Source organism: Catharus ustulatus, chromosome 16, assembly GCF_009819885.2.
Source record: "Catharus ustulatus isolate bCatUst1 chromosome 16, bCatUst1.pri.v2, whole genome shotgun sequence".
NCBI classification, from domain to species: domain Eukaryota; kingdom Metazoa; phylum Chordata; class Aves; order Passeriformes; family Turdidae; genus Catharus; species Catharus ustulatus.
Window position 1 is genome coordinate 13,515,771 of NC_046236.1, and position 9,616 is coordinate 13,525,386.

The 9,616-nt window shown below is 43.2% G+C and overlaps 1 long non-coding RNA gene across 1 annotated transcript; it reads left to right on the top strand.

The window, feature by feature from the left end:
• Positions 1-480: 480 nt before the first annotated feature.
• LOC117003968 lies at positions 481-3,277 on the top strand. The gene is made up of 3 exons (XR_004419567.1): positions 481-813; positions 1,293-1,442; positions 2,621-3,277. It is a non-coding gene; the product is annotated as an uncharacterized LOC117003968 (long non-coding RNA).
• The last annotated feature ends 6,339 nt before the right edge of the window (positions 3,278-9,616 follow it).

Sequence of the window (9,616 nt, forward strand, 5' to 3'; positions counted from 1 at the left end):
CAAGTCACTCAGACTCCTCTCAACCTCCCTCTTTGCATCCCTTCTCCCTGCTGGCTCCTCAGTGATACCAGTTCACTCCCCCTCCCCTCTTTTTTTTTTTTACACTTCTGTAAATTACAGAAATTGATCTCTTACAGCAGGCTGGAAGATTGTAAACATTCAGAAGATGCCACAGTCTGCTGTGCTGGTGGCCAAGAGAAAACAGTGATGGACACTCTGGCACACAATCAGCATTTCCTGGGCTCTCCCCCCAGCCCTTTGCTCCAGCCTCCATCAGCTGGCAGAGAGCCCCTCTCTGCTGCAGGGAGGTGATGTGGTGTCCTGTTCCCATTTTGTGAAAGCAACCATCTGAAAGGGGGAAAGGGGAAGGCTGGATGAAAACTGGGAAAAAATCCTCTTTATTTAGTGAGCTTCATTCTTCCACCTCTGTGAACAGCAGGGCTCATTCAGAAATCCAGGATAATATTTAGCAATGAAAGAAAAGGGCAGGTGACATAAAGTGAGTGAAACCATTTCATGCTATTTCCAGTCAAAGGATCTGTCTGGTGCACTCAGTAAAACTCACAGTCCTGAAATAAACCTATCACATGAAATATCTGTTTTCTTCCCTAGAGGAAATGAAGGATCTAATCAATCAGAGGAAGGGAGGGAAGAACAGTCAGGAGCTGCAAAGGCTGAGGCTGGAGAATGAGAAGGACGAACTGCAGGTGGCACTGGAGGAAGCAGAGTCTTCCTTGGAGGTATCAATGCTGCAGATGTGAGAGATTCCTGCCAGCCTGGAGCCTGCTGCCCACATCCCACCAGATGGATTTGGTATGTGTAACTGGATGGATTTTGTATGTATAACCATAATGACATTATGTACAGAATAAGGCTGCAGCATGGAGGTTTTGAGTTAGACATTAGGGAAAGTTTGATAATCGTTAAGGGAAATTGCTGCTTGGAGCAGATTGTCTGGAGGTTACAGTCTGTGTTATTGGAAGTTAAATGCAGTCTGGTCTCACATTAAGTGGGACTGGTGAGGCAGGAGGTGATCCAGATTTTAAGCAGTACATTTTTAAGATGACCTCTTGAAAACTCTCCTGTTTTAAAAGAAGGTATTTGTGAATGGCTCAGTACAAAGTCCGGGTATCTCACTTTTAACAGATTTGAAAAGCTGCTATATTTTTATTACTTGGTGGGCAATAATTTGATACAAGGGCTGGATCACACTCAAGATAACAGACTGCTGTACCATATGCTTCACTGGAGTCCACAGAAACACTCACCAGCATGCAATTGAGTCTCTGCAGGAGAGTCTGGAGACTGAAGGGGAGTGCTGAAGATCTCTGCCTGGAAATGATGGACACTGACCTGAGCAGAATGGAAATGCAGCTGGATTGTGCTAGCAGGAACAACAGTGAGCTTGTCCTGACCTGAACAAACTGCAACAGCATGGCCAGGTAAACTGGAGGGGCTGGATGCAGCTCCTGGAAAATAATTCCAGTTATATTTTATACTTAAGCAACAAAGCAGTAGATTATGTGCTCTTGTTTAGACAGAAATCTTGAACACACTGAGAATTTACATTCAAAAGCCCTGGTTCTCCCACTCACACCAATTTCAATCTGCAGCAGTTTCAACAAATCTTATACAAGACAAGCATTACTATCAGTTTTTGTCAAACTGAAAAACCAAGAACTATTTACATGTAATTTAAACCAAAAAAGTTCTGTGTTTAAGAGAAGTTGTGATTGCAGTTTGGATAGCCAAGAACTGGACTGGAAACTAAGAGAGATGTAAAACTAGAGACTTCTTCAGCTCTTCATTGCTAAAATAAAACTAAGTAAGCAAATTAGGAAAAAGCTGTCTTTTTGTTGGAATAAAGTGATACAATTGCTGCCAAAAATCCAATTCTAGTAACTTAAAGACTAACAACAAAGACTCTATCTCCCTATACACACACACAGACTCAAACTCAACTTGTGCTCAGTTACATCAGCCTCAATCAGAAACAATTCTCTTAAAGTCAGTGTGGTGACAATGAGAGAAAAACATGTACTGAGAGAGCTGGGGTTTTCATGGAGTTTGGTTTTAAGATTTGCTTTTTAAAAAAAAAATTTCTGGCATCACCTTAAAGAGCTTTGCAGAGAGACCTCCTAAAACTTTCAGCATCCTCTCCCTTCATTATTTACATTAATCTTTCACCTGCTTTCAGGACCTTTGGACCCAAAGGGATGAGGATGCTCCCAGCATGAGGAGCTGCAGGAGCTGTAAATGCTCCCTCTCCCCACCTCAGAGAGAACTGAAGAAGTGCAGGCTGACCTGGAGGGCACTGAGCACTCTGGAAAACTCTAGGAGCAGGCAGAGGTCATGGAAAAGGCATGATGAACTCAGTGTCCAGGCACAGAGAAAATAAAACTATTCATGCAACAGCTACCTCATCAGAGAGTTTGTGTGTGTGTGGTTTAACATTAACTCTTAACTCTGGGTAAGAAATGCAGGATTAGGTAAATAATGGATAAATATCAGTGGTCTATAAGGCAAGTCTGATAACTATCAGTCTGATAACTGATAGCTCTGTTTTTAAAAATATTACACTCATAGCAAGATTTTCACAAAAGCTCTGTCTTTGCTCCAGCTTTACTCCTAGCAAGGCTTAAGAAGAGACTTTTAACAAGTTTGGTGGAACAGTTAAGACCCTGCTGAGGGAAAAGCCACCCTGAAATGGACAGCATAAAATTCTGCCTCCACTGAAACCAGAGTTTTACAGTTGTTTCCATGGTGCTCAGATTTCTCCCATGGACTGCAGCCCCCCAGTGAGATCCATTGTAGTGAAATTTGAAGCCTCCTTGCATTACAGAGTGCAGAATGAAATAACATACCTGCCACTTCAGCTTGTGCACAGATTTATGAAGCCACTTTAGCATCCACCATTAGAGTCTGCAGCACTTTTCCATCAAGACCACCCATGATAACATTTCCAAGGAGAAGAGTGTGACTTCTGGAAAGGACTGATAACCCAAGAAGCACTTCTCAGCAGCAATTATGGGACATTGCTTATAAAAACTGAGTTGTAAATGTGGCTTTTATTCAAACAGGATAAAAAATACAACCAATACATTCCCCTCCAATTGACCTATAATAAAAGATACATTTTAAGCAGGTGAGCTGCTATCTCCATACTAAATTGGGGGTTTAAAACTTATTTGTTGTATAAAACCCACATAGCACTGAAGCTGTGCAGCATTGTGGAACACTGTGGCACATTTACATGATGTTGTTTTGCTGAAGAGCAGCCTTTGTTACTAGAATGCCATTTTTCTATTAAAGCCTTTGGAACTCTCCTTCCATAGAGTGTTTTTATTATCATTATTATTATTATTTTTACAGCAGCAACAACAACAGTCCTCCAATGATTCATATCAGTAAACAGTAAGCACTAAATGAGCTGTGGGGCTCATATTTTCCATGAGATAGAAAGACACATCCATATCATAAACTGTGAAGCAGAGACTATGTTTGTTGAGAAAGCAATCAAATACAGCTTCAGTCAGGTCTAAAGCCAGCTGCTGCTACTGCAGCAGAGCTTTGAAATAAATAATATTGGTATATAAACTCAAATCCAGCAGAAATTCAGAAAAATGGATGCGGATTTCAGGCCTTGGTAAACAACAGGGTCTGTTTCTGCCTCAGAGGTGTATCATTGCATCATTCACAAATCATCTCTGGCAGCTGAATTGAAGAGAGGAGCAGATAAGGATGATGTTTTGGGTCTCTAAGACTTCTTTCTGCCCTCTAAAATCAGTTTGTTTACTATTAAATGAAAGCTGGGGCCTGACCTTCAACACTTTGCTAACGAGCACGAGGAAATCATCAGCGACCACCGAGGAGGTGATGAGGGAGCAAAGAAAGCTGTGGCTGATGGAAGTCACCTCCCCACCTTTCTGCCCTTTATGGTGGTAGCTGGAAACTTTCAGGTATACATTCCATTATTTCCCTCCAGTGCTGATTTGAAAGCAGTGTTAATAATAGATGTCAGCACTTGCTCTGTTTTTCATGATCCTGAAAGGCAGGATGCATGTTAGCTCACTGATTGCAGCCTGGCAGAATTAATCCACAAAAGAAGAAATTCACTTTCACTCTGCCTCCCTGGTAATCTGCATCACAGATGGCACCCTGAGGAATTCCTCCATTTCCTCTTGATTTGTCCTTTCTTTCACTTATTACACAACTCCACTCCTCACACCTATCAGCCCTCCAACAAAGAGTAGGCTGGGTTCCCTCTCCAGCGACTCAGTGGCATTTGGAATTGGCAGAGGGGAGCAGAGCTGCCAGCACTGAGCAGATTGCTCCTTTGGCACTGTGCTGACAACTGGCACTTCCCAAATATCACAGCTAGCTGGGGATTTAATGCACAGCATTTCCTCCCAGACTGACACTGAGCCTTCTGCCACCTTTGTGCTTTCTGCATGCTCAGACAATGTCTTCACCCCCCACCTACAGCACACACTCAGCCACCCTCTTTCCACTGGAAATAAAAGCCTGAAGTGTCATTAGAATCAAAACTTCTGATTTAATAACAGGTGGGGATAACATTTAACTAGTCCAATGGTTCAAAACAAGCACCCCATCACCTGGTTTATGGTCTGATCTAGAGTCATCCAAAATGTCAGGGATTACTTCCAATGATTTCAGGGAACTCTGGATCCAGCCTTGAGAAAGGCAGCCTGTGATACACAATGAAATTAAAGATATGGCAAAGTTTCTCAGAAAGTAACACACATTTCAAATCTACATATCCTAGCTTTCCATGATCTGTATAAATAGCTGTGCTCCCAATCTGTTTCATACTTTCCTCACAGGCTTCCTGTGTGGCAAAAGATCTGTGTCAAGAGCAGGATCATTATGTGCACCTGGAAAAGATTAAGAACAACTATTAAATTGCAATAAAAGACCTGTAAGTCAAGATGGAATAGGCAGAAGGGTTAGCCCTGAGAGGAGGGGGAAAAAAACCACCAGTATGAAACTCCAGGGTAAGAAAAACATGTACAAATATATTAAAAAGATTATTTCAACAGAGCAGCTATTAAACTCTTTCCTCCACCTGAGCTTCCACATTCAGCACAAATACCTGAAAAGGAACATTTTCATTTAACAACCCATATGTCCCAAAGGGAATGCACTAATTCAAGGAAATCCAGGCTAGGCAGAAAAGCTGCATGTGGGATACTCTGAACCCACTGGAGCACAAGGGAATTTCAGCACTTTGCACCCCTTGCAGAACTCATCCATCAGAATCTTTATGGTGCCTGAATGCAGCAGTAACAAGCCACTGGTCTCAGCAACTGAACTACACCCACAAAGGAGAATTTGGAAGGTGTGCTGTCATCAGCAGCATGACTTTCATTTTTCAACTGCAACAAAACTCTGAAGCACAAACAACTTCAAATTCCTGGGGTAGGTACCACTGTCCTGTATCTGACCCTCAAAATGACACATCAATTGTGCTTCTGCTCCTCTTCACATGAAGGAACTGCAAACAGAAACACTGTGTGGAGACCAAAAATTCTGCAGAACAACAAGAGGTCTCCAAAGGAGCTGGTCTTCCACAAAAAATGGCTGTAAAACCAAGCAGATGGGACAGATGCAGAATAAACTGTAAATGAGGAGGCTGCAGAGCTCACTGTTCCATCACCTGGGAGTTTGATTGGATGGTTCTTACAGGTCCCTTCCAGCTTGATGTGTTCTGTGATCACACCAGGGGAGTTTTCCCTCTCCAAAACACGTGCTGCAGGAAGAACACATTCCCTGACAGCATCCATAGACATGTGGACCTTTGTAGACTTGGATGCACCTTTTGAGACAGTCACTGGAATGTGTGCATCACTCTCTACAAAGGATTGCTCTCCTCTGCCTTCTGTGCAGCCATTTCCTGCTTTCAATCACAGTCTCTGATATGACAGGCATGAGCACACAATTTATAAAATAATTATTAACTACCACTCTTCAGGGTCATGCCTGTTCTCCTCACCTTGATGTCACTGTGCACGAATATCAGACAAGTTCCAGGTCACTTTTTCCCAGAGCAAAGATTTCTCTGGCTAAATCAAACCATTTCTGGCACAGGAACAGAGCCTGGCCAATTAAAGGGAGTCCATACACAAAGTGGAAGATGTGGAGGAGAGAGAAAGATGGGATGGCTCCACTGAACAAACTTCCACTGTGTCTCAGCCTTTCCTTCCTGGGAGGTTATCCAAGGCCTCAATCCTCTTCCTCTGTGCTCAGGGAAGCTGGAGCTTGCGTGTTTGAATCCACCTGCCATGAATTTATTGGAGCAGAAAAGGGTGTGGGATGGAGATGAGGAAAACATAGGTGTGTTCTCAACACCAGCTGACTCATGCAGTTCCCTGCAAAAGGAAACAGAGATATTCCACAAGTCTCTCTAGGCACAGAGGTGCTCCTGGAACAGCTAATGGATAGTACAGATGTTTTCACTAATGGTAAAACAGAAAGGGAAAAGGAGAAGCATCCTTCTACTCCCCAAATGGATGCACAGTAAAGGCTAAATCCTTTTTTAAAAGAATGCAAGACAGAAAAAGTGAAAGAATCTGCAGACAAAAGAATTACCCGTGTGTCAGACTCAAAATCTTGCAAATAATACATCCCTGGAATGATGGAACACCTCCAACACTATGTGAAGGATCTGTGCTAACAGAGATTTAAGATTTTTCAAGTCAAGGATCCAGGTCATGCAAATAATTCCTCTCATCAATAGCCTTTATTCATAGTCTAATTAAGGTTTATTGTATGGGGAAAAACTTGTCTTTTTCACAGTGAGAAGGTAGAACATCATATTCTGCTCAAACTCAAGATGTGAGGCATCACTACAGGAGGGTAGAGAGCACAGAAAGAGCAAATTCAAATGAGCTGAGAGGCAAAAACAGCTCCTGTGACAATGCACACCTAGAATGCACTCAAAGCATGATTTCTCATCACCAAGTACCTGTTTGTGTATCTAACAGCCTGCTTCCAGAAGGTCTCTTTTTGAATAGCTGCTACCCTGTAGCTGGATGAGGATGTCCCAGCTTTAATCTTTTTTCATATATACCTTAAGGTCAGATTGCATCTAAACCACTTTCACTAAAATCAGTTCAGCCTTGCTTGTGAGGCTTTAATCTCCAAAACATCATTCCTGGATTAGCACAGTGCAATTGTATCAGCACTAGAGCAGGAGCAGTGGTGGAAAATTCTTGGGGAAGTTTCATTGGACACAGGGTCTTAGCTTTTAATGCTTAAAACCTCTGCACAGCTCCTCATTTAGATGCCCTCCCTCCATCTGGTGAAAGTCATTTTGTAAACATAAAACCGTACTTAAAATGTAATTTTGTTGCTGTTACATAACTCTACTCGGCCTAGTTGCATGTCTTTAATCCCTGCAGCTGAGGCAGTTTTGTTGTGAAATCAATGAGGGCTGCACTGATTCCACATCTCACAGCCACAGAGCCACAGGACCACTGACAGAGGCCATCACCTCTCACCTGAACACAAGACCTTGCATTGCCCTTTTGCCATCCTGACAAATATTTCAGATCCATTCCTAAAAACTTCTCAGAACAGCCCTACATCCTGTCAAATCAGTTCCTAACACAGGGCTTCACTACTTCAAAGTAGTGGCTGGCAATTTTGTACCCAGATCTGCCTTGTTGTAATCTTAGCTTATGACTTCTCACCCTACCCTGTGGACATAAGAGAACAAATTGTTCCTTTCCTCAGAGCAGCAGCCTTTCATCTATTCAAAGACTGCACACATCTTCCCTCAGTTTTCTGTGCTCTCAACAGGCTCAGCTGAAGTTATGTGTTCACAGACCCTGATCATTACTGCCACCTTTTTCTCCAAATCATCCACATTTCTCTGGTGCACAGGACTCTAATGCTCATTTAAAGCAGCTTTAGGATTCCTCTGTGTGTGCTATTTGGATGTTCTTACCCACGTGGGCCTGTGTGGTGTTCAGCTCATCTGCAAAAAGATATTTTTTGTTCCTGTTCAGCTTTTGACCCTCCACCCTCCCCTGCAGCACAGCCTTATTCCCAGTAGTGTAAATCTGAAGCTGATGGTGTTGAAGTGAACAGCAGTGCACCTGCTGCTCAACCACATCCCATTTTTACCACAGAGCTCCCATTTTAAATCCTGGTTCTGCCACTGTGTTTATTCTGAACCTGATCTCAGCTTCAGATGCAGTAATTGCATTATTGCATCACAGGTGAGTAATGCACAGGTAATTCTGTACAAGCACTGATATTAAGTACTTCTTCCCTCAACCAGTTTTGCAACTCCTTTAGAGCAGTATCATCTAGACTGGTTTCCCAGTTTATTATTAGAATATCCTGCAAGCCAGTGTCAGAAACTCTACTAAAAATCAAGATATATGACATACATTGCTTTGCCCTTATCTGCAATCCTTGTTATGCTGCCAGAAGAGGAAATTAGATTGGCTCAATTCATTCCTGACAAAGCCATACTGGCCAGCATTCACCTCTTTTTTTCCTTTGAGATGCTTATAAATTGTTTATTTTCTCTTAGAGTCAAAATTAAACTCACTACTCTATTGCTTCTCAGTATATCAGAGAGTCACTTATCTGTCCCCATTCTCCCAGACTTTTTTGTTCATTGTTGTTGTACTTGAGCTCACAAAATCTCACAAGTTTGAAGGAGACAAACAATGAGACCCCCAAAGAGGAGGCAATTCCTCAAGAGGATTAAGAGCAGGGCAAATTATTGCTTGTGAACTTATTTTTGATATTCCAACCCTCAATCACAGCATCATGGAATGGTTTTGGTTGGAAGGTTTCTTAAAGATCATCCAGTTCCATCCTCTGACATGGGCAGGGACACCTTCCACTAGCCCAGGTTGCTCCAAGCCCCATCCAGCCTGGCCTTGGACACTTCCAGGGATGAAGGGGCAGCCACAGCTTCTCTGGGCAACCTGTGCCAGGGCCTCCCCACCCTCACAGGGAAGAATTTCTCTCCAATATCTCATCTAACCCTGCTCTCTGGCAGTTTGAAGCCATTCCCACTTGCCCTTTTCCTCCAGGTCCTTGTCCAAAGCTCCTCTCCAGCTGTTTTGGAGCCCTTTTATGCCCTGGAAGGGGCTCTAATGTGTCTGCCTGGATCTTCCCTTCTCCAGGCTGAACATCCCCAGCTGTCCCAGCCTGGCTCCAGAGCAGCCCTGTCCCCTCCAGTGCCACCTTTCCCTGTATCAGGGACAGTGTGGCCAGCAGGACCAGGGCAGTGATTGTCCCCTGTACTCAGCATTGGTGACACCACACCGTGAGTGCTGTGTGCAGATTTGGGTCCCTCATTTCAAAAATGACATTGAGGTGCTGCAGCGTGTCCAGAGGAGGGCAAAAGGTTCATGAAAGGTTTGGAAAACCTTATGAGCCATGGCTGAGGGAACTGGGTTTGGTTAGTCCTGAGGAGACTCAGTGTGGATTATTTGCTCTCATATTTATGGAATTATCTCCATTACACCGGTGATACCTCACCTGCAGTACAGACTCTGTGGTGTATTCTGTAGGATTGTTGGTACCTAATTTCATATACGTGTGCAGCACTGTGGCATCTTTGTATTTTGGG